Source organism: Zootoca vivipara, chromosome 1 (assembly GCF_963506605.1).
Source record: "Zootoca vivipara chromosome 1, rZooViv1.1, whole genome shotgun sequence".
Classification (NCBI taxonomy): Eukaryota; Metazoa; Chordata; class Lepidosauria; order Squamata; family Lacertidae; genus Zootoca; species Zootoca vivipara.
In genome coordinates, this window is record NC_083276.1 from 28,863,122 (window position 1) to 28,889,810 (window position 26,689).

Below are 26,689 nucleotides of genomic sequence, written 5' to 3' on the forward strand. Positions count from 1 at the left end.
ACATGGCTTTAGACCAGAATCTGAGCTATTCTGAGTGGAGATAGATTTATTTTTCATCTCCAACGGGGGGGATTGCAAATACCTATAATCAAACCTCCAAATGTGATTATTAACCTGCAGTCTGCTGTGGCTGTGCACCCTCCAAAAGCCACTTTAAAGCCTTCCTAGCACCAGACTCAACAAATAATCACGATGACAGACTAGGAAGGGAATAGCTGTAGATGTGACAAAAGCTAATTACAAGAAAACTCAAAGGAATATGCACAAGCAAGTTGTATTGGCTTGTTTTCTTAATTCTATTCATAACCGTCCGCCCCTGCAATGAGACAGTATGAATGTAATTTGATGGCAGATCAAAGTCAGTTTAAGTTAGGTTTTACGAGGGGGGTGCGCACAAAAACTCAGCCCAAATGTTATTTGATTTTTAGGAGCCCTAAATGCCAGTTATATGCTCAACTTGCTCCTCATGCTTTGGTTTTGTCATCTGAGCTCATTGCTCCTGCCATTCTGGTCTTTCCACATGCCTGAGTGGGAGGTCTCTATCTTGTAGCAATGCAGCGTGCGCAGCAGTGGGGTCATTTCAGATGAGCTGTTCTTTGCTGCCCAGAGCCTTGACAAATGAATGAAGCTCAGCCGTGTGCATGACTTGGGTTGCTGAGAGTGCAAGGTCAGTGGAGACCCCCAGGGAGAGAGGGAAGGGAAGCCTCTAGCTGGTTACACTGACTCAGCACCACTGACAAATCGATAGCTATCACTGCCTGGGAAAGATGTCTCAATAGAAGCCTCAGTGCTGACCTCAGCACAAACATCAGGTCATGGCATGTAGCAACTTGGGGAGGGGTAATAAAGGCAGCGTTGACGTCCAGCATGCTTCACTTTCACTTGCCAAGTAAAGAACAAAGCGACCAGGTCTTGACTTGGTCAATAACCTTTGAGATTTCAAACGTGAGCAAAGGGAAATTGAAACGAGACAGGAAATCAACCACAAACAGTGGCATATGATCTGGGCTCCATAACAAACCTATGTTTCGGAGAATCATAGAACTATGGAGTTGGAAGGGACCAGTGTTAGAAACTGAGGTTTTAGACCAGGCATCCCCAAACTCGGCCCTCCAGATGTTTTGGGACTACAACTCCCATCATCCCTAGCTGTTTTTAGACATTAAATTTTGATGCTCCCTCTCTCCCGCCCCCCCCAGCTTCTCCTTGCATAGGGCTGCTTTTTATCCAGGTTCTGACATGCACAAAAATGCTTCTTGCACAATGACACAAAATGTGACTCACACTTACCAAAAGCCCTGTGTGACTATGGCTCTCCCCCCTCATTACAACTCACATGATTTTGAAAGGAATGTGCTCCCACCTGCATGCATTTCTGAGGAAACAGTCATGATTTATGCAAGCATGCGCTCATCAGTACGGACACCACATGTGCGTTCTGTATTTGGCTAGGCCAGAGGTATTTAACTGTTTTGATTCCACGGCTCCCTTGCCAACTACATTCTGCGGCACCCCAGTGGGGCTCAGGAGCCCACTTGTGCCACCCCTTGCCTGCAGAGCTGGTAGCCTCTGTCTTTTTCAAACACCCTCCCTTGTGGAGTGTTTCCCTCAACCTCCTCTCCCCTCTCCTTGGGAGTTGTCTGGGCAGCCGCTGCTGCCACCTCTGAGCTCCCCCTCCCCCCCCAGCCCCAAAGAGAGGTGCCTCCTCACACTGCCCCACAGGGGCCTGGGACTTGTCTGTCCATTCCCAACAGCAAGGGCTGGCTGGCCGCACTCCCTTGCCAGCTTGCTTGCTTACTCCTGGGCTGCCTCAGCTCCTGGCAACCAGCAGCCCCTGGCCAGCCGCAGAGGCACCACTCGCCTGGGGAGCTTATAGCCAGGGCTGCTGAAATAAACAGTTGTGCAAGCCTTTGGGAGGCAGAGACATGAGAGGGCATCAGAGGGGGTGGGGAGGAAAGAGGGACAGATGCCAGTGTTGTCCAAGGTACCCCTGGCCATCATTCAAGGCACCCCAGGGTGCCAAGGCACACTGGTTGAAAACCACTGGATTAGGCTACTGGAAACAGAAGTACAAAAACACTTTATGAAGTGTGCATGCACACGAAAGCTCATACCAAAATAAAAACTTAGTTGGTCTTTAAGGTGCTACTGAAGGAATTTTTTTACTTTATGACAAGTGACTCACAATCTCGCTAGACAGCTCCCAGGTCGACAAACCAGACCTGATCTGTTTTCTGTCATCAGTTCTCTCTTGCTCTTATTTGAGAATCCTTCCACTTTCTCATTCTCCCATAGTAAATATTTACTTTCCCCTGAGAAATGTACTTATGGATGATATTGTACAAATAAGCAATGCTGTTCCCCGGAACATCTCTACAAAGGATCAAAGCCTAAGAAGGCATTGGCACCCATGGCATTTGGCCATTTGGGCACCCATGCCATAAGCATGAGATAAAGTTACAGTATGAACCTGCCCAGGCCCTGAGATCATCATCTGAGGCTCTTTTCTGTGTGCTACTTCCAAAGGAAGGCGGCAATGACAGACTAGGCCTTCTCTGAGGTAGCCCCCTCCCTACATTTATGGACTGTTCTTCCCTAAGAAGAACCTTGCAATTATTTCGGCACCAGGCAAAGTTGGTTTTTTTATTATTTCCCAGGCATCTGGGCAACACCAATGATATATATGATTATTGTTATCGTGATTATTAATGTGATTTTATCATTCTATTTTTTACCTGGCTCTAAATTGCTTTGAGTGGTTTTTTTTTTAGTAGCAAATGATACAGAAATGTAATAAATCTAACCCAGTACATACAAAGCCCCACCATCCCATGTTTTTTGGGCTTGTCTACAGAATGGGATAGTTGCCCACTCCGTATGTTTATCTAGAACATCCTCTTTAATGCTTTGTCATGCTTGTGCAAAACACATGGAGGCTGGGCCTGGGGCCGTGGGCTTAGTTACACTTGAAGTTACACTAAAGGAGCGTCTCCACCCCTATCGTTCTGCCCGGACACTGAGGTCCAGCTCCGAGGGCCTTCTTGCGGTTCCCTCATTGCGAGAAGCCAAGTTGCAGGGAACCAGGCAGAGGGCCTTCTCGGTGGTGGCGCCTGCCCTGTGGAACGCCCTCCCACCAGATGTCAAAAAGGAAAACAGCTACCAGATTTTTAGAAGACATCTGAAGGCAGCCCTGTTTAGGGAGGCTTTTAATGTTTAAGAAATTAGTGTATTTTAATGTTTCTGTTGGAAGCCGCCCAGAGTGGCTGGGGAAACCCAGCCAGATGGGCAGGGTATAAATAAATTATTATTATTATTATTATTATTATTATTATTATTATTATTATTATTATTATTATGTGTGCACTTGCCTGGAGTGGACCTTGCTGGATGTTGCACGGCTGGCTCTGAACCTACAAGAGGAATGAACTCACAGGAGAAATGAACATAACAAAAAATCACACCCAATAGTGATACAGAAGTACAAAAAAGGGACATGAAACAATATATTGTAGAATAATCTCTCATCTCTTTTCATATGGCACAGTGCAATTGCAAGATGATTCAACACTCCAAAGGATCTCTGCCTATTTCTCTAAATTTCCCCATGTCTGTTTATGATACACCTATTTATGCATTAACACTCCTCAGCTAAGAGGGCAGTTTCTCCAAGAAAACAGCAGGTTCAGGCTCCTGTTTTTGTTTTGTTTTGAGAAGAGCATCTTAGCAGAAGCACATTTAGCCCTGGTTGAATGAATTCCTGGCTGAGATCTCCTTATACCCACAGAGCAGCTTGTCTTTCCCACATTCCCAGCAGTAGCTTCCTCCCTGAAATTGCTCCAGAACACCTTAACCAAGCTAGCACTGAAGAGATCAGGAAGGGAGCATTTCAGCAAGGTACAGAATGTGAATTTATTTACTTACTGCATTTATAACTGCCTTTCCTTCCCCTGCTCCCCCCAAAAAACCTCAAAATGACATACATGGTTCTCCACACCACCCTTTAATCCTCACGCCAACCCTGTGAGGTAGGCCAGCCTGAGAGGTATTGACTAGCAAGCTCCAAGACAGAGTGGAGATTTGAACACAGGTCTCCCTTGTCCGAACCACTACACCACACTACGTGTGACTATGTGTACACACAAGACACAAGACCCCTTTACTTTCCTGTGTGAGTTTGTATTTAGATCTTGATTTTTTAAAAATTTTTTTTAAAAAGTAGTTGGCTAGGAACTAAGTGATATTCACCAGGCTATACATTTCTCTTGGAATAATTAGCAGTCAATTAGTCCTAATTGTTTATGTGGGACGTAAATGGGCTCAGCAGCTGTAGTTAGCATCCATATAATAGTAATGAACAATTAAAAAAAACCCTACTGCTCAAACTGCAATTGCCCATTTTCATTTAATTAGAGCACGATTACTGGAGATCCGCGTGGGTGCAACCATAGGGGAAGCTGGGCTGAAAGTTTAACTTTAAAGAGCCTCTGGTCCATTACCCTGGGGAAGAGAAGATGTACCCACAAGGGTCGTCCACCTTTTCAGGCCCATGGGCACATTTGTAAAAAAAGGCAACTGCTGTGGTACCACGGATCTACCAGAACCACACACACACATGCTCTGCAATTACCGTATGCACACACACACGCACACTCTTTCCCCCCCCTCCCTGCCAGCATTTAGGCCTGACATTTCTTTTTTCCCAGCTCAAAGGGGCAGGTGAGCTTTCTCAAAAGTACAGCTGAGCAGAGAAGACTTTACCTTCTCAATTTCTAATTTCAGCAGGGGACTGACTGGCGCAGTGGGGGAGGAGAGGCAGGAATGGGACTCTTGGGAGCCAGGGGATGGTTCTATGGGTGCAGGTGCAACCCCAGTTCCTGCATTGGTGACCGACGATTTCGAAATGTTTCAAAATTAAGAAGCCGTAGAACTTCCCTTGATAACTCCCAACCCCATGCAACCCGTATTTTGGCATTCGGCATTCTTGGGTGCTCAAATCCAGCTCCTTCTGAGGAATAGCCATAGGAGGACACCAACACCTTCTTCTTTTGCTTGTCCACTCACAGAGGCGTTTGCCTGGCCCTCATTGGAAGCTTTAATGCTGGACTAAATGGAGATTTGGACTCATGTAGCAGGAGCTGTGTTCTTCAGGGAGCATCTAGACCAGGCATCCCCAAACTTCGGCCCTCCAGATGTTTTGGACTACAATTCCCATCATCCCTGAACACTGGTCCTCTTATCATGGGAGTTGTAGGCCAAAACGTCTGGAGGGCTGCAGTTTGGGGATGCCTGATCTAGACTGCACTCCCTTAGGCTGACTTCAGGACTGAGGGAGTCCTCAGCTAGTTGCCTCTCTGTGAGCTCCCTCCTTTGCATGGGGGCCTCCAAAATGGTTTGTTTTGGGGGGGGTTTGAGGAGGAAGGGGGTTCATTTAGTATAGGAAAGCAGTGGGCTGTTTTTCTTCAGAACTGAAAGGATCAAGACAGCTCCTCTTGGAGCAGCCAACATTGTCCACTTGGTTGTAAGTTGCTTTGGTTTGCCTTGGGCAAGATAAAGCGACTAACAAATTTAATAAATGAATGAATAATAAGCTGCCTTTGTACCAGAATATTGCTCCTCCTACCTCACTACACACCAACTGGCAGCAGCTCTCTGCCAGGTATTTTCCACCACTAAAACATGGTATTTTTCAACAACACTATGTTTACAGCCCACCCCAAAAGCATAATTTACAAATTCTCCTAACTTTGGCTACCTTTTAACAACTAATCAGCATTTTAAAACAGCAACAACTCGACACTTGTGTGTTTGAGGCTCACACTGTAGGATTAGTATACATTTTCCTAAGCACGCAAAATCATCAGCTCTTTCCAGAGAACACACATTTTATTTTTTTACGAGTTGCACATTGCTCTTTCCCAACTGAGGTGGACCTGAAGCGCTTGACCACACATGAAACCAGAAAACACATCAAATCATAAAACTAAATTACAAGGGAAATAAAAAAACCACAATCCAAAATACATTCTCCTGCCAAGCCCAAAATTCCCCGGGAAGCGGCTTCTCCGCCATTAAGCTTCCATGCACCATCATTAGGGGGTAAAGGCCATAACCCAGTGGTAGAACTCATGCTTTGCATTAGAAGGCGACAGGTACAATCCCAGTCGTTCCCAGGTAAGGCTAGCAAGGGCCCTTGTCTGGAGAACTCCTGCCAATCAGCCTAGGCACTTTTGAGCTAAGATGGGCCAGTGGTCTGACTTCACATTAAGCCAGCTTCGGATATTACTAAGGGTGGAGTGTGTCAGCTTCTCAACATAATGGGTGCCCATGTCAAAAGATTGGCACTGCCTCATTACAAGGCTGAAAGTCGTCTAAACTGCATGAAACACCCGGAGCCAAACTAGACGTGAGACCTCAGTATAAACAAAACAACTGAGTTTTAAGAGACGGCTAGGCACTCGGAAGCTTAAACCTCACGAAAAAGAAAAGCTTATTAAAATTGCTACATACCTGGGGAAAACTGCCAGACAGGCTTAGACACAGATAACAATGCCACTGGGATTAACAGGGTGGGGGAAAGGGAATGCTTGGATGGATCCTGGTTCGCACAAGGCTTTGTCTCTCAGTTGGTCCTGACGAAGTTCCCAGAATCAGCCTCGGAGTCTTGATGCTTGCTATGAAGTAGCGGCAGCGGCGGCAGCTGTGCCCTAAGCTCCCTGGAGACACAAGAGGGAAGCTGCTGTCAGTACATCTGAGGCCTCTACAGTTGTATACGCAGCTTATGATGCATGAAGAATTGGCATCCTTCCCCAGCCCTTGCCTTTTAGGGCACTGGAAACAAGCCCTGCGTTGGTTGGCGGAGGAAAGAGGTAGGATGGGTCAGGCGCAGCTGCCAGAAGAGGGTTTCTAATTAACAACGCGGCACAACCCCGCTCCAGGAAGCAGAGACACCCCCCCAAAGAAACCCCTGGAGAAGAATCGGCATCCTCCGTCACTTCAGATGAGCTTCTGCCATCGGAGAACAGTTCTCTCCCAGCTTTGCCATTTATACACCAGGCTTAGCTAGAGCACAGCTCCCGGCACTTAGCATCAGCCAGGGAGTGTGTGGGAGGACTCTTGCACACACAGACACGCCAGGCACATACACACAGAGTTCCCCCACCCCTCCATCCCCCTGTCACTGCAGTAATTCATCAATTTCATCTGATTCAGCACTTGCCATTCGGTGTATTCCTGGAGTGGGAAGGCTGTCGGCTACAGCTAGGTCACAATTTGCAAGCGAGGGAGGGAGGGGGGCAGAAGTGGGCCTTATAAGTTGCCTGGTGCCCCTGCTCCCAGGGACCATCAAGTGTCACAACCAGAGATGTATTACCAGTCCAAAAACCTGGCAGGCATTTGTCCTGCTGCTGTGCTGCATTCAGCCTATTCGGATTCTTCAGAGAAAAGGCCTGCAAGTTATTACCTTTCATATAGCAACTAAGAGGGGAGAGATAGAAGCCTGGGGGCAGACCCAGCGGTGAAATCCCCCTGGTTTCTGATCTCAGTTTAGTACCGCCTTCCCCAGCCTGATGTCTTCCAAACATTTTGGGCTACAACTCTCATCATCCCTGACCACTGGCCATGCTGGCTGGTGCTGATGGGAACTGTAGTACAAAGCATAAGAGCTGTCCTGTTGGATTAGACCAGGGTTTCCCAAACTTGAGTCTCCAGCTGTTTTTGGACTACAATTCCCGCCATCCCTGATCACTGGCCTGCTAGTTAGGGATGGTGGGAGTTGTAGTCCAAAAAACAGCTGGAGACCCAACTTTGGGAAACCCTGCATTAGACCAAAGGCCCATCTAGTCTATCCTGGTCTCAAAATGGTCAACCAGGTGCCCATAAGAAGCCTGCAAGCAGGACCTGAGCACAGTAACACTCTCCCCACTTGTGATCACAAGTGGTATATCACCAAACAACTGGTATACAGTCTCAGGGAGTGGAGGCACAAAATAGCCTCAATGAATGTGTCTAACAGCCTTTTAAAGCAAACTACGTTGGTGGCTATCATTACCATCTTGTAGTAAATTCCAGTGTTTAACAATGCACTACTTCATTTGGTCTGTCATTCATATTCCAACACTCAACTTCACTGGATGGCCCTGAGTTCTAGTGTTATGAGAGAGGAATAAAAACCCTTTTCTATTTTCTCTGCACCATCTTCAACACCTCTGTCGAAGCTTGTTCCGGACCCTTGACCATTTGGGGGGCCCTTTACTGATCCTTCCTCATCTTTACCGTGTCTTTTTTGAGGTATGGCAACCACAACTACACATGGTCAAATCAGATTTGCATAATAACATTGTGGCATCATGTTGTTTAGCACAAGCATCTCATTAATCAAGCTAGGGATGAATACAGTGATTATACAGTGAATTTAATCAGCTGCCTAGTAAAGACTACATGATGTTGTCCCAATCTTTCCTCCAAGGCACACCTAGGATTGCTCACCCAATCCTGATTCTGATATTATTTCCCAGTTGCCTCCCTGGAATAATTATCCTTGTCAAGGCCAATAAGGGCATTTCAACCTCACACCTTTCTTGAATAACTTGTGTCATGTTTCTGCCTTTCAGTACCCTCAACCTCAACTTATTACTGGTCAGGGCTTGCTTCAACAACACAAAAGCCCGCTGACACTCTGGCGTCCAAGTTACTTTGGTAGGCAACGCCTTTTTACACAGATTAGTCAAGGGAGCGGCAATGGTGGCAAAATGTACAATAAATCTACGATAATAATTAGCCACTCCCAAAAAAGATAACACATCCCGCTTGGTCTTGGGTCGGGGCCAATCCTGGATCCCCTGGACTTTTGCTTCTAGGGCTTTAATATAGCCTGAGCCAACCTGAAAACCCAAGTAAACCACTTCACCGTGGGCAAATTGACACTTCGCCATTTTTACAGTAAGATTGGCTTCTTTGAATCTAGTAAATACCCTCTGCACATGCTCCAAGTGCTCCTTCCAGGTATTTGAAAAAATTGATACGTCATCCAGGTACGCACAGCAGTAGGCGCTCATATCTGCGATTAAAGAATTAATCAAGCGCTGAAATGTGGCAGGGGCATTCTTAAGTCCAAAAGGAAGGACTTTGAACTGATATAAACCCATATGGGTAACAAAGGCTGATTTCTCAGAAGCCTCAGGTGATAAGGGAATCTGCCAGTACCCCTTAGTCAGGTCAAAGACTGAGATGAACTTAGCCTGACCCAATTTTTCAATTAGAGTATCCACTCTAGGCAGGGGGAAGACGTCTGGCGCCATCACCATATTAATTTTTCTATAGTCCACACAAAACCTAACCTGCCCCTCCCCTTTCGGAACCAACACCACTGGGGAACACCAAGCGCTGGTGCTATGAACTATAACTCCCAATTCAAGCATTTCCTTGATCTCTGCCTCAATGCACTGAGCATGGGCTTCACTCACACGATATGGTCGTGAGGCAATGGGAGCAGCAGTGCCAGTTTCAAAATGATGTTGGGCCAAATGAGTCCGACCTGGTTTTGTACTGAAAACGGACTCAAAGGGCAACAAAACTTCATATAGTTCCTGAGCCTGTTGGGCGTTCAGTGTATGGGATCTTAAAATATCTTCAAGGGAGCCAGCCTGCTTAAACTCCTGCAGCAGGTCCAAAGGCAAATGAGACTCCCCCCCATGCCCTCCAGCAATCGCCAAGACCCTCTTGGAGTCAGGTTCACAATACAATTTCATGGAGTTGGCATGATATTGTCGAGGAGATGGGTGTAGCTCTGGACATTCTACCACATACCTTACAGAGCTAAGTCTCTCTTTAACCACACCTGGTCCACTCCACTTAGGCGACAACTTATGTGGACGTGTGGGTCTCAGTACCAGAACCTTATCTCCCACCTCAAAACATTTCTCCACAGCTTTCACATCATGTGTGCGGGTATACTCTTTACGTGCTTCTTCCAGGTTGGCTTTAGCTTGATCCCAAATCTCAGCCAACGTCTGGGTCAAAGCCGGAAAATGTTCAGCCACAGAGGGTAATTGGAGGCTATCCTCACTCTGGTCCCACTGCTTTCTAAGCATGGACAGAGGGCTGTTCAGCAATCTCCCATAAACCAATTGATTAGGAGCATACCCCAGACTTGCTTGGTAGGAATCATTATACGTAGCTACCACCAGGGGCAAGTCTTGATCCCAGCTAGACGCATGGATCAATGCACATTTCTTTAACATAGACGTCAGGGTGGACTGCACCCGCTCCACTAATCCATTCATACGATGTTCATACGCCACGGAAGTGTGGTGATGTATTTCCATTAATTTCAGAACCTGTTGAACCACATCAGACAAAAGATTGGGTCCCAAATCACTCATCAAAACCTGGGGAATCCCCATGGAACAAAAGGCAGTGAACAGAAATTGTACTAGACCTGGGGCTCTGGTATTAGTAAGACTGGCAGCAAAACAATATCTAGTCGCATAATCAATAATCGTGGCTATATATTTTTTCCCCCTGGGGGTCCGAGGCAAAGGACCTACAAAATCTATAGCCCATTTAGCAAAGACTCCCGCTGTTAAGGGAATACTTTGAAGGGTGTGAGGGGGGCTGTCCCGATTGTGCCCCACCCTTTGGCATACATCACAACAGCGTACATACTGTTGGACACTCTGGTACACTTGGGGCCAGTAAAAATATCGGGTAAGGCGTTCCAAAGACTTTTGCACCCCTAAATGCCCAGAAAGCCCTCCTGAGTGTGCCATACTCAAAACCTTTTCCCTCCTGATTTCAGGAACCACAAGCTGCAAAATAGAGTCCCGATCTGTAACCCTTTTAGGCCAATACTGCCTAAACAAAAGTCCTTCTTTGTAGAGGAAGCGGGCCCTCCGCTCCCCCCTGGGAGTGACGCCGGCCGCTTCCCGACACGACTGCAGTGTAGGATCTTCTTGCTGCTCCTTCACCAGGCGTGCTGTGTCTCCTAATTCAGCAGTCTCAAGTTCCTCCTCAGCCGAGGAGCAAGGGAGGGGGGAACTCCCCCTCTCCACGCTGGATGGTGCTGAAACGGCTGTTGCAGAAGAAAGAGGCACAATATCCCGCCCCCCTTCTTCCCCCTCAAGGCTTGGTTTTTCCAAGCTTCCCATGGCAAAACAATCCCCGCCCTCCATTGGCACGTAAATCCCCACTGGAGAAGGTGTCTCCTCCTCCTCCTCCTTCCAGGTTGCTCCAATGGGCGGATCAGCTGCAGGGTCGCTGGAAGACTGTCGATGCTTGTGAGCCAGGAATGCAAGATCATTGCCCACCAGGGCTGCGACATGGCAATCCTGAGGCTCATGTAGAATGACTAGCTGATTTCCTGAGTAGCCTTGGTACTCCACTTCAACAATAGCCGTTGGGCGGTAAATAGACTCAGTCCCAAACGGAGTGATTTTCAAAGGCTGGGGCTGCACCTGCCCTGGGCGTACTAAGCCTTTAGATACGCTGGCAACATCTGCACCTGTGTCCCGGTAGGAACTAACTCTGATATTATTTATCCGGATGGGAGCCATGAAATGCTTCTTAGCCCATTCAGCTGAAGTCTCAGGTTGACTTGGCGCTGGGGATCCACTGGATCTCGCTGCTTGAGGGGCCGCTGCAGCCGGCGGGGGTGTTGGGGTTGCTCCCTGGGGCCGTTCCATCCCTCTCCCCCTTCCCAGCTCAGGGCCACGCTCCTCCGCTCTTTCCTGGATTCCTGCACGCCGGATCTCCTCATCCCAATCCTCTCCCGGCTGCGTGATTTGGCGCACCGCTGGGGTTGACGTAGCAATTGGGGAACGTCTAGCTGACTGCATCGGACACTGGGCTTTGGTGTGCCCTCTTTCGTGACAGAGGAAGCACAGACCCGAAGAGGGGGTCACCTTTTCCTTCCCTCTGCCTGGAGATGCTCCCCTTTTTCCAAATGCAGGTTTAGAATCGGCAGGCTTTATTTGCGCTGTAGCTTTAAGAGCCGTGCCTGAGCTAGCTGGCCCGGGTGAGCCCGTCCGGGTCCCGCCCCCTCCCATCGGCGGCTTCTGAGCCATGTGCGCCCGATGAGAACGGAATTCCTCCGCCAATCTAGCCGATTCCTGCAGGTTTTGAGGGTGCCTATCAGCAACCAAACTTGCAATCTCAGATGGCAAACTTCTCTGGAATTGTTCTAAAAGCACCAGTTGCCTCAGTTGTTCAAAAGTCTGCACTTTCTCAGCCGCTAACCACAGCCCAAAGTTTTGTTCTAACTTCGCAGCGAATAACTGGAATTTCTCATGCGGCGGCACTTTAACAGCCTTCCTAAACGCCTGCTGATAATGCTGAGAGTCCAACGAAAACCTTTGTTCGACCAATTGCTTATATGTTTCATAACTGAACATCTGCTCTCGTGAGAGCGTCCCCATCAGTTCTTGAAGAGGTCCTTTCACCAGGGACCTGAGGATCGGCATATAGTACCGATATGGAACTGCCATTTCCTCACACATGGTCTCAAACAGGGTTAAATAGGATAGAACATCCATATTTGGGTCGTGAGTCGGGAAATATTTGAGATTAATGTCCTGGAGACTCAGTTCCCTCTGTCTAGGCACTGCAGCTCTTTGCCAATCACTGTAATACTCTAGAGCAGGAAGAGAGCTGGGGCCTCTTGCTTGTCTGCGCTGAAGTTCTGCTTGGGCAAATCGTAAAGCTTCAGCCCGGGGCATCCTCTCTCTTTCATATGCAGGGGGGGGGCCGCCTCCGCAGTTCCCAAGAATCTTCCAAAGGTTTAACCCCTTGGGGACTGGCTGCTCTAGTTTCCCCACCCGCATAGTGTCTTTCCCTCAGTCTCACACCTTCCATAAATCTCTTAGGCAAAGTTTGATACTCACTTTCCGCCACATATGCCCTCCGGCTCTCAGAAATGCCTTGCGCCTCAAACTCTGGATCTTCTCTTTCGGCGTATGGATAATCTTCCCGGAGCTGAGTCCTCAGTTCCTGATATCCACATCTCTCAGGGCTGGCCGCCGGCATCCCGCTCGTGCGCTGACCCATCTGCTCTGGTCTCTGTTGTGCGTATGGATCCCCCTGGACGTCCTCACGGGCCCATTCTACTCTGCGTGGGGGTGGGGAAGTCATCTCCCGGGATCTTACCACAACCTCTCCGGCAACTGGTCTAGGGTACGGTGCAACTGGTACTTGTTCCACCTCCCGCTGCCGCTGCAAAGGTGACGTTTCTCTCTCCGCTGTCGGTGAGGCGCGCACACTTAGCCTATCCTGGCTTCCCAGCCCCGCCTCCTCCAGCTGCTGTGTCCACCTTTGATGTGCAGACCGAGGGCTCCTGAACGCTTCCGCGTGCTCCCTCTCGGCTTCTCTGGCTAACTCCTCAGCCCCTCTTAAAGGAGAATACACTCCCGGAACCGGTTGCCTTGGCATAGACCGATCATCTGGTTCCGCAAAACGATACGAAGGGTGGGTGCTGCGTTCCTGCTGCCACTCCTCCGAAGCTTGCAAGATCTCGCTAGGCAAGCCTGCTGCCATTGTCCTAACTCACTAGCAAAATAAAAACGCTTGTACCCCTTCTTTGAGAACTGGGTTATAACCAAAGGATTTTGTCCACTTTCTGGTCACAAAGTCGCATCCCACCGCTGCCACCATGTCATGTTTCTGCCTTTCAGTACCCTCAACCTCTTCCCCTATAGCACCGCCAGCTCTCCCTCCGGAGGCTACTGGGGCTGCTTGCTCTACCCGGGGAAGGGTCTGGCTATACCTCTATGGCTAGAACAGGGATTTTAAACACTTCTTTAACCGGTATCGCTGCCACCACCCGGGGGGTCCACTTAAAGACCACCGGGACAAAGTATACACGTTCTGCCTGGTAGGGGCAAAGCAGCCTAGGACTGGGTTTAGCAGTGTGACCAGGAAGGACCAAAATCCACAAGAAATCTCTTTTAACTATTTATTATAAAATAGCATAACAAAGTAACATGCAACAGTTCTCAAAACAAAGGGAATACAAAGATAAAACAAGAAAGCATAGCTAACTTACAAGTACAAACTTAGAATAAAGTTGATCCAAGACTGCATCTCTCCATCCGGCAAATTGCAGTCAAGAGCCACGCAGACCTCAGTCTTTCTTAGGCTCTTTGAAGATGAGCAGGACAGCAGTACCTTGCTGGGTCATTTTGCAAGACAAAAGAGGACAAAAGACGACCAAAAGACCCTCATCTCTAACAGACTTAAATCCCCAAAACCCTTGAGGTGTTCCACGTGGGCTTATGGCTCATTATCCAATCTACGTTAGAGTTGAGGTTTGAATAATCCAATCAAAGAACCCACAACCGTTAGTCTTGTCAATCAAATAGAGGCTACACAGATGTCTTGTGTTTACCCATTAATCAACCTACAGGGCAATTAACGCCTTCAGTTCTCAGAGCGCACCGGGCAGAGTTTCCTCCCTAATTTCTTATCGCACAGGAATGGGAGATTTCACAGCTGCAAGGTTACACGGGATCAAAAGAACCAGAAATCTTTCTCTTAAAGTTCAGAAGTTTACTTTCCCAGGCCGTTCTCCCTCTCAAGAACCAAAGTCCCATGAATCTTCGCAGTTCCCATAATGCTCTGCACCTGAATCCATGACAACTTGGGTCATCATTCATGGGCTGCTGCCTTTCTCTGTGGAACTGTGAGCACAGCTATCCCAGAGTAAACAAGACTGTTTGTTCCTGCTCACCTATCCCAACAGGAGGAAAGTTCACGAGCCTTTGGTTTTAAAGAGTCAAAATGCTTCCGCCTCTTTTCTTTGGCCAGGACTTATGAGAATGCAGTCTCTAAGGCTCAATTTAGAGGCTGATTCACACTTCACAACAGCAGGTACATCTGCTTCATTTACACCAATGATGCCAGTTTGAATTCACTCTAAGTGTGCTCCTTTGCATCAAAATGCTGGCGAGCTTTTCATTCAAAGAAAATAAATAATTGAGAACACACTTAGAGGAAGAATCAGGAGCAGGGGAAAGCCAGGCATGATCTGCCCAGAACAGCCTGGTGGGCCAAACTCCAAGGCCTTGTGGGCCTAATCAGGCCACAGACCAAAGGTTCCCTACCCCGCTTTAGTATTTCCAAGCAGCTGGATAGTTCAGCTGGCTAGAGCATGGTACTGATAAAGCCAAGGTTGCAGGTTCAATCCCTGTAATGGACAGCTGCATATTTCTGCATTGCATTGCAAGGGGTTGGACGAGATGATCCTCAAAGAAAATCTCATGGGCTGGGCAATTCATTTTGCAGAAGAAAAACTGGCGATGGTCAGAAACACGTCCCCAGATGGGAAAACGCTTACACAGCACCCAAAATAAATGCAACACAGAGGAAAAAACAAGCAGACCCCCCCCAAAGAATAAAATCAAAAAGACAATTGCAAAAATAAATAATTGCAAGGAACAGGGGACCTTGACAATCACCATGGGGTGTGCCCAAGGATGTTGTGGTGCCTTCAGGTGCTTTCTTGGACTTCTGCCCGAATCCTTTCAACAGCAGCCACTAGACAGGACTATAGAGGACAGCCACCTGCCCCATGCCTCTTAGATACCCCTCCTCCCCGTTTGTTGGTTTTGTTTATTAATAGCCTCCTGTGTATGCACTGCACCTTGACAACAGTAATGCCTAGTACAGCTGCTGCAGGATACATCAGCAAAGCACCAAGCAAACATTAACTAATTAGATGGCAAGCTCCCCGTGGCAGGGTCTTGGCACTGCTCTGCCCGTGACTTCACAACTTAATCCTCCGGTGATTGCTGAGATGCAGAGTTTCTCTTTTGCAGCATCACAGAGTCTGGCACCCCCCCCCCCAAGAAGTAGCACCCAGATTGATTAGCAATTGATACAGAATGTTTGCACTGACTGCCCTCCCCAAAGCCAAGGCCCTTCCTCCTTCCCTGCTGGCAATGTGATTGCTACAATCCTAAGTACATAAAAAGGAGCCCCCCCTGGGTGAGACAAAAGGCCCATCTAGCCCAGCATTCCGTCCTCACAGCAGCCAACCAGATGTGCACGGGAAGCCCACAAACAAGCAGGATGCGAATGCGGCAACACTTGTCCAAGTCCTTTCTCTGACACTAGATAGCAAGACGAGTAGCCACTGAGAGCTTTATCCTCTTATGTCAGTGGTTTTCAGCCAGTGTGCTGTGGCACCCTGGGGTGCCTTGAATGATGGTCAGGAGTGCTGTAGCCAACACTGGCCTCTGTCCCTCTTCCCTTCCCTCCCTCCCTTCCTCTGATGCTCTCGCATCTCTGCCTCCCGAATGCTTGCACAGCTGTCTGCTGCAGCAGCCCTGGCTACAAGCTCCCAGGGTGAATGGTACCTCTGGGGCTGGCCAGGGATTGCTTCTCAGGCCCTTGTGGGGCAGTGTGAGGAGGTACCTCTCTTTGGGGCAGAGGGCGGCAGCTTAGAGACCAGGGGTGGCAGGTGCAGCTATCCAGAGGACTCCCAATGAGAGAGGAGAGAAGGTTGAGGGAACACTCCACATGGGAGGGGTGAGGGGCTGCCAGCTCTGCAGGCAAGGGGTGACATAACCTGAGCCCCACAGGGGTGCCGTAGAAAGAATGTAGTTGGTCAAGGGAGCCGTGGACCCCAAAAGGTTGAAAAGCTCTTCTCTATGTATTTGCCTAATCCCCCTTCAAATGCTGTCCAAGGTGGTTGGGTATCACTACATCTTGCGGTATTGAATCCCATAGTTTTAGTATGTGCTGCATGAAGAAGAATCTCTTATTTCTGCCTTGAACCTTTCAGCATCACTGGGTTTGGGAATGATGAGGAAGAAAAACTTCTCTCCAGCTACAGATCCCCCCCTTGTCACCTTTCTGTATAAACCCAAGAGCCACCAATGACGTAACCATTCCTTAAAGAAGAGAGGTCCCAGCCTGCTGGTTATTTTGATTGCCCTTAAATACACCCACCACCCTTTTCCAGTTCTACAATATCTTTTTGAGGTGCAGCTGCCAGAGCTGTACTCATTACAGCAGGCGTGATTGTATCATAAAATTGTACAAAGGCTGTACAAAAATATTGGCTGTATTATTTTCAAACCCTTCCTTAAGGATCCCCAACATGAAATTTATTCTTTTCACAGCTGTCCCACACTGCATTAACCTTTTCATTAAGCCAGCGTTTCTCAACCGCTGTTCCGCGGCACACTAGTGTGCCGCGAGACGCTGGCTGGTGTGCCGCGACGTGCGGCGACGAGAAGGGCGATTTACATTGTCACGTGCCTGGCGGCCGCCAATGTTCTACACTCACCCGCCGGAAAGCAATATTTCTCCTCCTCTTTCCCAAAGCTCAGTGCAAATGACTGGAGGGTGGTTTTAGAGTCTAGGGAGGCCCCCTAGGGAGGCGCGCTCCAGATCCGCCGCCGGCCCCCCTTAAGCCGCATCGAGGTTGCTCCGCCTCCCCTGCCTCCTTCGCCCGTCCTTCGCCATGGCTGCGCGGCGGACGCTGGGCTTCGCGGTCCGGAATTACTCGCAAGCAGCAGCCAAGGTAACCTTTCGCCTTTGAGCCGCCCCGCAGCTCCCCTGGAAGTGCGCACACCCTTGTAATCTGGGGGCAGGCAGAGCCTTGCCTGGACTGTACCACTTTGGGCCACGGGAGAGGAGAATTGGGGGTCTGAAGGCTTCTCCCCTCCCATGGGGCGGTGGGAGGGAGATTAATTTCCTCCTTCCTATAGTCAATATAGGGCAGCACAGAGTTAAATTTTTTAACTTTTTTAATGGTGGTGTGCCTCGTGATTTTTTTCATGGAACAAGTGTGCCGTGGCCCAAAAAAGGTTGAGAAACACTGCATTAAGCTACCATCCTCCCCAATTCCAAGATTGCTTTATTCACCAGTCACTGCCAGTACATGCCCCATTAGCGAATATCTGATGTTAGGATCTTTCGCCCAATTGTGCAACTCATTGTCATGCCCATTCATCCAGTTTGGAGAGATTCCTTTGAAGTTCCTTACAATCCCTTCTTTGTTTTTAACCCCCTGAATAATTCAGTGCCATCAGCAAACCTGGGTCACTCCACTGCTCACTTCTAACTCCATACAATTCAAGAACAAATTAAAAAGGGCAGGTTGAAATACACATTCTTGAGGGTCCCACTTTTTACCTCCCCCCTAGGGAACTTGTACTCTCTCTTCCCACAGTCCATCAGTTTACTTGTTTAAAGATTTCTATCCCACTTTTCACAACATGTACCAAAGTGGCACACAACAGTTTAGCAATGAAACACCATAAAACTACATAAGAAACATACATGTCATACAGTGTACACAAGTGAGTTGATGATGCACTATTCACAAAGGCTTGGGTGAACAAAAATGTCTTCAACTGCTGCAGAAACACATCGCTGAGAGAGCCCACCAGATCTCTGAAAGGAGACTTAGCCATTCTTATTTGTTTGTCTGTGTTAGTGAAATGCCCTCTCTGACTGGAAAGATGGTGTGGGTAGATGTTCAGCCTAAGAGTTAAAATCTCATGTCCTGCAGGCTTGTTGGGGTGGGGTAGAATAGTTTGTTTGTTTTATTAAATGTGAGTTTCTCCTCTGCACCTGTCTTGCTTCATCTCTGCAGGTTCCTTGTAAGCTATGCCCAGCTTACAAGAGTAGAAAGAGTTAAACTCAGGGCTTCCCCCCCCCCAGCTGGAACTCATTTCCAGCACCTCTCAGGTGGGCGCCATTGCCATTCTAAGAGAACCAGGGAGGTGTTCCTGGTGAGTTCCAGCACCTCTTTTTCTAGAAAAATAGTACTGGTTAAACTTCTACCCCACTTCCCAGTTTCTGAGCTCTGAGTGCAGTACTGCACCTGAGATTTCAGATTAAAACTGCAGAGTGGAAGGAAATGAGGACCTTTTTCTGCCCCCCCCCTTCCAGCCGCTCTCTGAAGACTGGAGAAGAGACCCTCTTAAGAATTTTAGGGGGGTGGGCAGGAGAAGCATGGCTTTGTTTTTTGCAATCATCAGATGAGGACGAAAAATAAACATAAGATTCCAGCTGCAGTTCATTCATTCATTTTCAGCTTTGTTGTCTTGTTATAAAAAAGGTGCACCTAGACATTCTGTTGTTGCGCCCATAACCTAGGTTTAAGGTGCCCTTTTGCTCCTAGCTTTCATATCTCTGTTTCTAACACTGCCCCATTGCACCCCAGAGTGGAAGATCCAGGGTTGCTAGTAACTCTTCTTGCAACATAAATACCTTTTCTTTCTCTTGGATCCCCCCGCAAATAGCATTGAGGCACACTGTGTTATAAGAAAGACTACCATCCTTGCTGAAGTAGCCAACGTCAACCATCACACTGCAATCCTGATGCGTACCAGAACAAGGAGGAACAAACATCACAGGGCAGAGGGCATGAATGCAGACACACACTCTTTCCAACGGGGTGTATAGAAGAAGGGATTTGCTAGGGTCTTTGTCGAAAGCAGGGCAGGAGGTATGAAATCTCTGCTAAAAGGGCAGGCATGGCAATTCAGATCTCCACATGTTGCTTAAGGGAGCAACAATTGGCCTTCAGGAACGCTGCTTCCTAGCAGCTGACGTAGAGAGGCTTATTGTCTCTCTTTTTGCGTGGGCGGGTGTGGGCTGACTAAGAAGCGCCAGGCAGAAAGTCTTGCCATTCCCAGCTTCACTTGAACATGTACAAAGGCAGCTGGGCTTTAAAACATCCAGGCAACAAAAACATCCCTTTTCAGAGAGGTTTGGGGAGGTGATGCACATCCCACAATCCCTCACCTACGTGCCTGTGAAAGGCATTGGAAATGCGCACCAAAGCCACAGATACCTTTAGGAGAGCTCACTAATCCACATAGGTAAAGGACGCCTGGACGATAAAGTCCAGTCAAAGGAGACTATGGGGTGCGGTGCTCATCTCGCTTTTCAGGCCGAGGGATCCGGCGTTTCCCCCCAGACAGCTTTCCAGGTCATGTGGCCAGCATGACTAAACCGCTTCTGGTGCAACGGGACACTGTGATGAGTTCCAGAGTGCAGAGAAATGCCGCTTACCATCCTCCAACAGCGGTACCTCTTTATCTACTTGCACTGGTGTGCTTTTGAATTGCTAGGTTGGCAGAAGGAGGAGCTCACCACCGTCACGCAGATTCGAACCACTGACCTTCCGATTGGCAAGCCCAAGAGGCTTGGTGGTTTAGACCACAGCGCCACCCGCTCCCCTCTACATACCAGGAGCACTGCAATACTGAATGAAACAGATATGTGCTAAAAGCTCAGGCTTAAAAACAAAACGCCCACAAATTGGGGTGGGTGGGTTAATACTAAAAAGTATGGAGGTGATCCAATTATGTGTGCAAATTCAGAGTTACTTCATTTTTTAAGCGGGGATAATCACAACCTCATAAGAGAATGCACGCAACAGCATATGTGTGGATAAAGGATGCATACAGCCTAGAAACTTCCCCCGCCCCACATTATACTGGGCCGGCCCAAGACATTTTGCTACCTGAAGCAAAGCAAAGGACAAGATGGCACCTTCCCTTCCACTCCTTATAGAGAAGTCAACTGAACTAGCTGTTAAATCTTATATCAACACCACTGGGGGGAAACTTTCTCTACTGCACCTGAGAACAGCTTAGGAAGGAAGAGTTCCTGGGGGCTATTTAGGGAGCACAGGGCAGAGTAACTTAGGGACTGCGGGGGCATGGTGCTGGGGCTGCTGCCAGCATCTAACGCCTGAGGCAGCTGTCTCAGCCTGCAAAGTGGTGGAGCCAGCCCTGTCGCTGGTTCACTAGAATCTAGATACTAGAGCAGGGCTGAGGAACCTCTGTTATTGGACTACAACTCCTATCAGTCCCCAGTCAGCATGGCAAATGGCGATGGATGATGGGAGTTGTAGTCCAGTAACATCCGGAGAAGCCACAAGTTTCCCAGCCCAGATTTAGAAGGATCAGGGCAGATGGTAGAGTTCAAATCAGTGACTGCAGCAGAAAACCCTCTCACTGGTTGATTGGGCCACCTCTTTGTGATGTGTTCCTTCCCACTTTGGGTTCATCCAAAGGAGGAGATAGCTGGAACGAGACATGCCTCCTGGGGAAGGCAGTTTCAACACCAGGGCATCGCCCCCACTAAAAATATCCTGCCCTGGTAATATGTCTGCTGCTGCTCACCTAAGGGCCAATTCGGATTTAACATTTTGCCCCACTAAAGAACATCGGTGGGAAGATGATTTGCTGGAATGCAAAACTCTGGTTGATTTTTTAAAGTCAATATTCACAGCCTGGATATTCTGATCACAGTCTGTTTTGCAAAATTCAACAGAAATTGGTGTTACAATACTATTGATCCCATGCATTCCTCCACAAGCTTCCTTTCTCTGCAATCCGCACCCCCCACCCTGCAATGCCTGCCTCTTACTGTTGTGCTTGCAGCTTTGTTGTTTCTTCTCCAAGGGGAATATGCAGCGCTCAGGTTTATTAGGCATCAACAATTTCCCAGCAGTATCAGCAGGAGCTGAAAGCAACAGTCAGGACTGAGCTTTGAGGCTTTTTGCACTGAGATCAGCCTTCCTGATGTTTATTAATGGATGGCGCTCAGCAGATGGGCTAAGGCACCTGGAGAAGCTCAAAGTTCTCCCACTGAGTTTCATAGATTTCAGCCCTGGGCTCCTGCGTCCCAGGCCAACACTCTAACCCAGGCATGCTTGAGGTCCGTTTGGGGGGCCTAATCCAGCTCGCTGGTTGATCTAATCCGGCCCCTGTGGCGGCACATGTCCTGGGGTAAAATCCCCCCAAAGGTTCAATAACTTTGGGGGTCAAATTGCAAAAAAAGCTCAACAACTTTGGTCGGCCTTCATGCATGTTCACTTCATCAAATCTGGCCTTCTTTGAAAAAAGTTTGGGCACCCCTGCTCTAACCACTACACCACACTGGCTCTTAGGGAGAGTGCAACTCCCTCTACAACAAGCTCAGATGAAGTGGTTATAAAGGGATCTGACCAGTTCCAGACAGAATCACATTCCCTGTAAAAGGTCCAGGGGTGCAGCTTTGGGCTGTACACTGATAAGCCTTGCCTGATGGCTGCTCAGACATCTTCTGTGGCTTTTAGCATCTTTCACCAGCTTTGGTTGCCAATTTATAAAGATATTCCTCAGAGGCCCCATTGCTGGGTTGCCACCATCATCAGAAGTGAGACGGTGGTAACAAAGGAAGGCTCTCTCTGTCGTGCACTTGGATGAGTCAAGGCCCTCCCCTTGCACACTTCCAAAGTGCCTTCCTGGATGGTCCTTCAGAGCCACACCGAAAGAAACACAGCTGGATATTCACACTTTTAATGGAGTCTAGGATCTTTTAAGATGTGCCCCGGCACATTTTAATCTTTGATGCATGCTGATGCTCTTTTGCTCATTGTTCTGTTGTTGTTTGCTTCTGCAACTATTTTAAAAAAACAACCCATTTTCACTTCTGCTGTCTTGTTTTAGTTTTATTGGTTTTATGGATTTATTTATTTTTTAAAAAACTATTGCAACCTATCTTTGGAACTAAGGTGGAGAGGGTGATATATAAATAACAGAAATAAATAATAGAACTTGAGAGCTGGAGGGGTCTTGGAGGTCATTGGGTCCTACTTCCTGCTCTGTTTCTCCTGTAAGTGGGAGGCAGCAGAAGGGCTGGGGGGGGGGAGCCCCCCATCTCCCCCTACTTAAAAGAGAAGGGTGATGAGCAGAGATTAAATCCAGCTGCCTAGGCCCCCCTATTCCGTTCCTTGCTGGGAACAGGGCAGCACAGCCAACGCAGGATTAAACCCTGTGCTCCCACCTACCAGTTGACATCACTAGTCATGCCATCTGGTGCAGGATGCTGTTGAGCATGCACAGGGAGGAAGGGGGGCTGGAGTCTGACTTGGGAGAGGGGGGCAGGGTTTTGGGGGACCTGTACCAACCAGGAGGCAAGAATCAGAGGCAAGGGAAGCTTCAGAGCTGGAGGAAGAGGCAGGCCAGGGAAGTGAAGAGCCGGGTGCTGCTAACCCACCCTCTCTCCTGCACCACTATCTCCTAGAACCAAGAGAGGACTAAAGAGGGAAGAGCAGAGGCAGCTGTCATGCAGGCATAGTCTCCGGCTACGTGCGCACAGCCCATTGTGGGAAGGTACATAAACTGGTGGAAGGAGGCTGCTCCCCAGTTGCTGCAACTGTTCCATAGAATGCAGACCTGGGAACAGCTGCCTAGACGCTAGATTGGTGTGCTTTGGTATCCAAAGCTGTAGAAGCAACTGCTAAGTGTTATCTTTGACAACATAAGAGTGAATCCGCTGCTGTGTGCGTTCATTTGGTTGCAAGTGCCCTTGACAGGCAGGTGGCTGTGGTTTGCAAGAAACAGCCTGGTGGGCCAAGACGGTCTTGCAGGCCGGAGGCTCCCCACCTCCTCCCTATATGAACATATAAACAGTACCCATTCAGGGCCGTCCATGCAACCAGGGACCCTGCCAGCTAAGTCCCACTCAGAGTAGACCCACTGAAATGAATGCACCTAGGTTAGTCAAGTTTATTAACTTCCATGGGTCTACTCTGAGTAATCTTAGGAATAAAAGCACCTGTAATCGTCACCCAGTAGTTTTCCAGACTTCCAGACCTACCTGGGTCATTTCTAAAGAAACTTCTGGTTGGGGCAACATAACTCTAATGCAGACCAAGAGGTGGAGTCCTGCACTGTCTGGGCTGCTTTTGCCAACTCATGAGAGTGGACCTTGCAATGTAATGTTTGGCTTGCTTCCAGGTAGGCTGGCACAGCCCCAAGGCATTCCAGCATCTCTCGCCCTAATGCAATTGCAGAGGGCCGCAGTAATAAAGCAGCACTTAAGGTCTTCAAAGACTTAACTTACAGTCCATTTCACTGTCCCATCTCTCATGCAGAGGGCAGAAAAGTGGTTCCTAACAGCAATGCTCCATGCAGCGGGGTAACATGTAAATGCCCACAGTTTACATGGAGATCACTCACTCAACAGACTCCCGCCTATCGGCAAGGAGTTTACCTGCCCACACATTTCACAGGGAGGTCTAACCTGCAGCAGGTGGCACCTGCATCTGGTTACATGGGGCAGGTTGGGGCCCGTGGCCTAGAAATTGGTCCATGCTCCACCAGCCACTTTCCGGTGGTGACTTTGTGGATTTGTAATGGGTTCAATTAACAGTTTCTGCTCTGCCTGCAATAACTAGCAGGCATTTGACAAATCCCAACCCTCCCTTCTTTATGCCTGCAATGTTGTAGCTCCAGCAAAAGCAGCCAACGCCTTCACAAACAGAAACGCAAGATCGCTGGGAAAGAGACATCTCACCGCATGTATGATATGGCTGATCCATCCCACAGTGGAAGTAACAAGCTCGCATAAGCAAGACTGGGAAGTGATCAGGTAGTAGCTGCTGTAAAGGGCAAAGTTGGCCAACTGTTCTCTCTCGGGGAGGGGGAGCAACAAAGCAAGGCTCCGCATTTCCACAGCTACTGCCATTCTAAGAGTGGTGCGAGATCAACAGGGGGGAAAGCAGGCTGAAAAGAAGTGGCAAGGGATGGAAGAGGAATTCCATTCCATTTGCACACACCAAGAAGGCCACACACAGATTGGGCCAATCCTGTGCTGACCTCCATTAATTGGGCAACCTCCACGTTGGGCAAAATATTCCTGCACTGCAGGGGGTTAGGCTAGATAACCCTTGGAGTCCCTTCCAATTCTATAATCCAACTGGCAGGTGGACTGGTTACCAAAGCTAGCACACCTAACAGCTGGTAGTTCCAAATGTGGTGGTGCCCCGGAAGTGTTGGACAGTCTCTCTTGCCGCTTTTCTGCTGAAGGAAACAGAGGTCAGCCTGCAGCCATGATCCTCACATGCCTGAGGGCTGGGGTCTAATTCTACAGAGAGAGAAGAGCCTGTAGAACAGGGGTGGCAAGCTTTTTCAGTCCAACAACCACCGTCCCCTGAGCGCTACCTTCCGAGGCCTGCAGCTGCATGCTAGTGGTGGCTTGGGCAACAGGAGTGATTCTTATATTTGTACAGTATCTGCAGTCCAGCCCTGCAAAAGTCAGAGGTTTCTACATGTACATCTTTCCATCCAAGCAAGGAAGAGGCCTTGGTATGGTTCAAGGGCACATTCCAGTTAGAGGAAAAGCCCTCTGGCTTTTTCCAGAGGAGGGTGTTTGAAGGAAGATGTAACCCAATTCTGATCATATGTATGCTTTGCTTGATCATATACTGTAGTTTGCTAATCATGTGTATAGCTGGCCAATATGTATAGCCAATATGTATAGCTTGCCAATTCTGATCAGGCAATTCTGACTGCACAGTCCAATCTGTAAGCTGGGGCCCTGCAAATTCCTGAGATGTTTACTCTCTGTTCCTCTCAAAAAGCCATTAGTGCCATCATGCCAAAGTGTATAGACAGGATGCCCTGTGTAATGTAAATTTACATTGCTACTAGCTATCAAGGTTAGTGACTGGCCTTGTCAGAAGGACAGAGCGGCTTATCATCCCAGTCAGGCAGAGCAAGGATGATGCACTACCTGACGTACAGGTAGTATGACGTACACAAACCAGGCAAGACAGGAATTCAAGGCCCCACACTCAAGGCTGCTTGAGGCTGGTACCATGGGTCGCTCAGACCCTTTACATTGTCAACATGCATATGATAAGGTGCAAGACAGGAACCTTTAGGATATACTCAAGTTGTAACCCCTGACCCTTTAGTCCAGGCATCCCCAAACTGCGGCCCTCCAGATGTTTTGGCCTACAACTCCCATGATCCCTAGCTAACAGGACCAGTGGTCGGGGAAGATGGGAATTGTAGTCCAAAACATCTGGAGGGCCGAAGTTTGGGGATGCCTGCTTTAGTCCATCAGCTTTATCAAGTATTATTTCTGGGGATTCCTGGGGAAGGGGGAAGAGAGCCCCGAAAATATATAAAACTCTCATGCAAACTGTCTTTCTTTGTACTTGCTTGTGAGCTGATTACACAGGGCCTTTCTGCTAACAGAAATAAATTTCTTTCTCTGAAGAAACCTCGGTGTCGTTTGACTCCTTCTCCCTCCCCGGGAACAACGCGTTCCCAGCTAACTGGAAAAGGCTACATGTTGAGCACAGCCAGTAAGGGGTGTGGTCTGGGGAAGGTTCTGAGGGCCAGGCTGAGAGGTCATCATCATCATCATCATTTTATTTGTATGCCGCATTTCCATAGTTAAATAATGCTCAAGGCAGCTTACAACATGACAAGATTTACATAATCACAATTTAAAATGACATAGATAAAAAAATAAAAGCAATTTTAAAAACAAAAACAAAAACGGAGCCCTCTCTGCCCAGCAACAATGGCAGCAGTCCTTTACGGAGCCTGTCAGGCCCCGCCCCAAGCCAGGTGGAGAGAAGCAGGGCAGGGCCCTTCAGTCAGTCAGTCAGTCCTACCCCAGGTCTGGGGTCCGCATTTGAGGTTCTCCACCCCCTGTGCTAGAGGTTCAGTGCCTATTTAAGCAAATGCCTTTTAAAAATAAAGCAGAGCACCCTGATTGCCAAGAGGGCATTTAATTGAAACATGCCTTTTTCTGCAGCCTTTTTTCCCTAGTAGCTCCACCATCCCTGCAGAGCCTTGAAATGCTTCCAGGTGCTCTGGGATTCTCTTGCCCATAAAAGCAAGCTATATTTTGAGCAGGCATCTGGCAACTCTCCTTTTCTGGAGACTGA

The 26,689-nt window shown here is 48.4% G+C and overlaps 1 protein-coding gene across 3 annotated transcripts in view; it reads right to left on the minus strand.

Moving 5' to 3' along the window:
• Positions 1–26,689, minus strand: part of TMEM63C (transmembrane protein 63C) — a 79,845-nt gene that overhangs the window by 43,868 nt on the left and 9,288 nt on the right. For 2 of the 3 annotated variants that reach the window (XM_035108113.2, XM_035108111.2), the window contains exon 2: positions 6,508–6,713. The exons of the other annotated variant lie outside the window; for it this stretch is intronic. The gene's annotated coding sequence lies outside the window, so the exon portion shown is untranslated. The remainder of the gene's footprint in view (positions 1–6,507; positions 6,714–26,689) is intronic. 3 annotated transcript variants of the gene reach the window in all.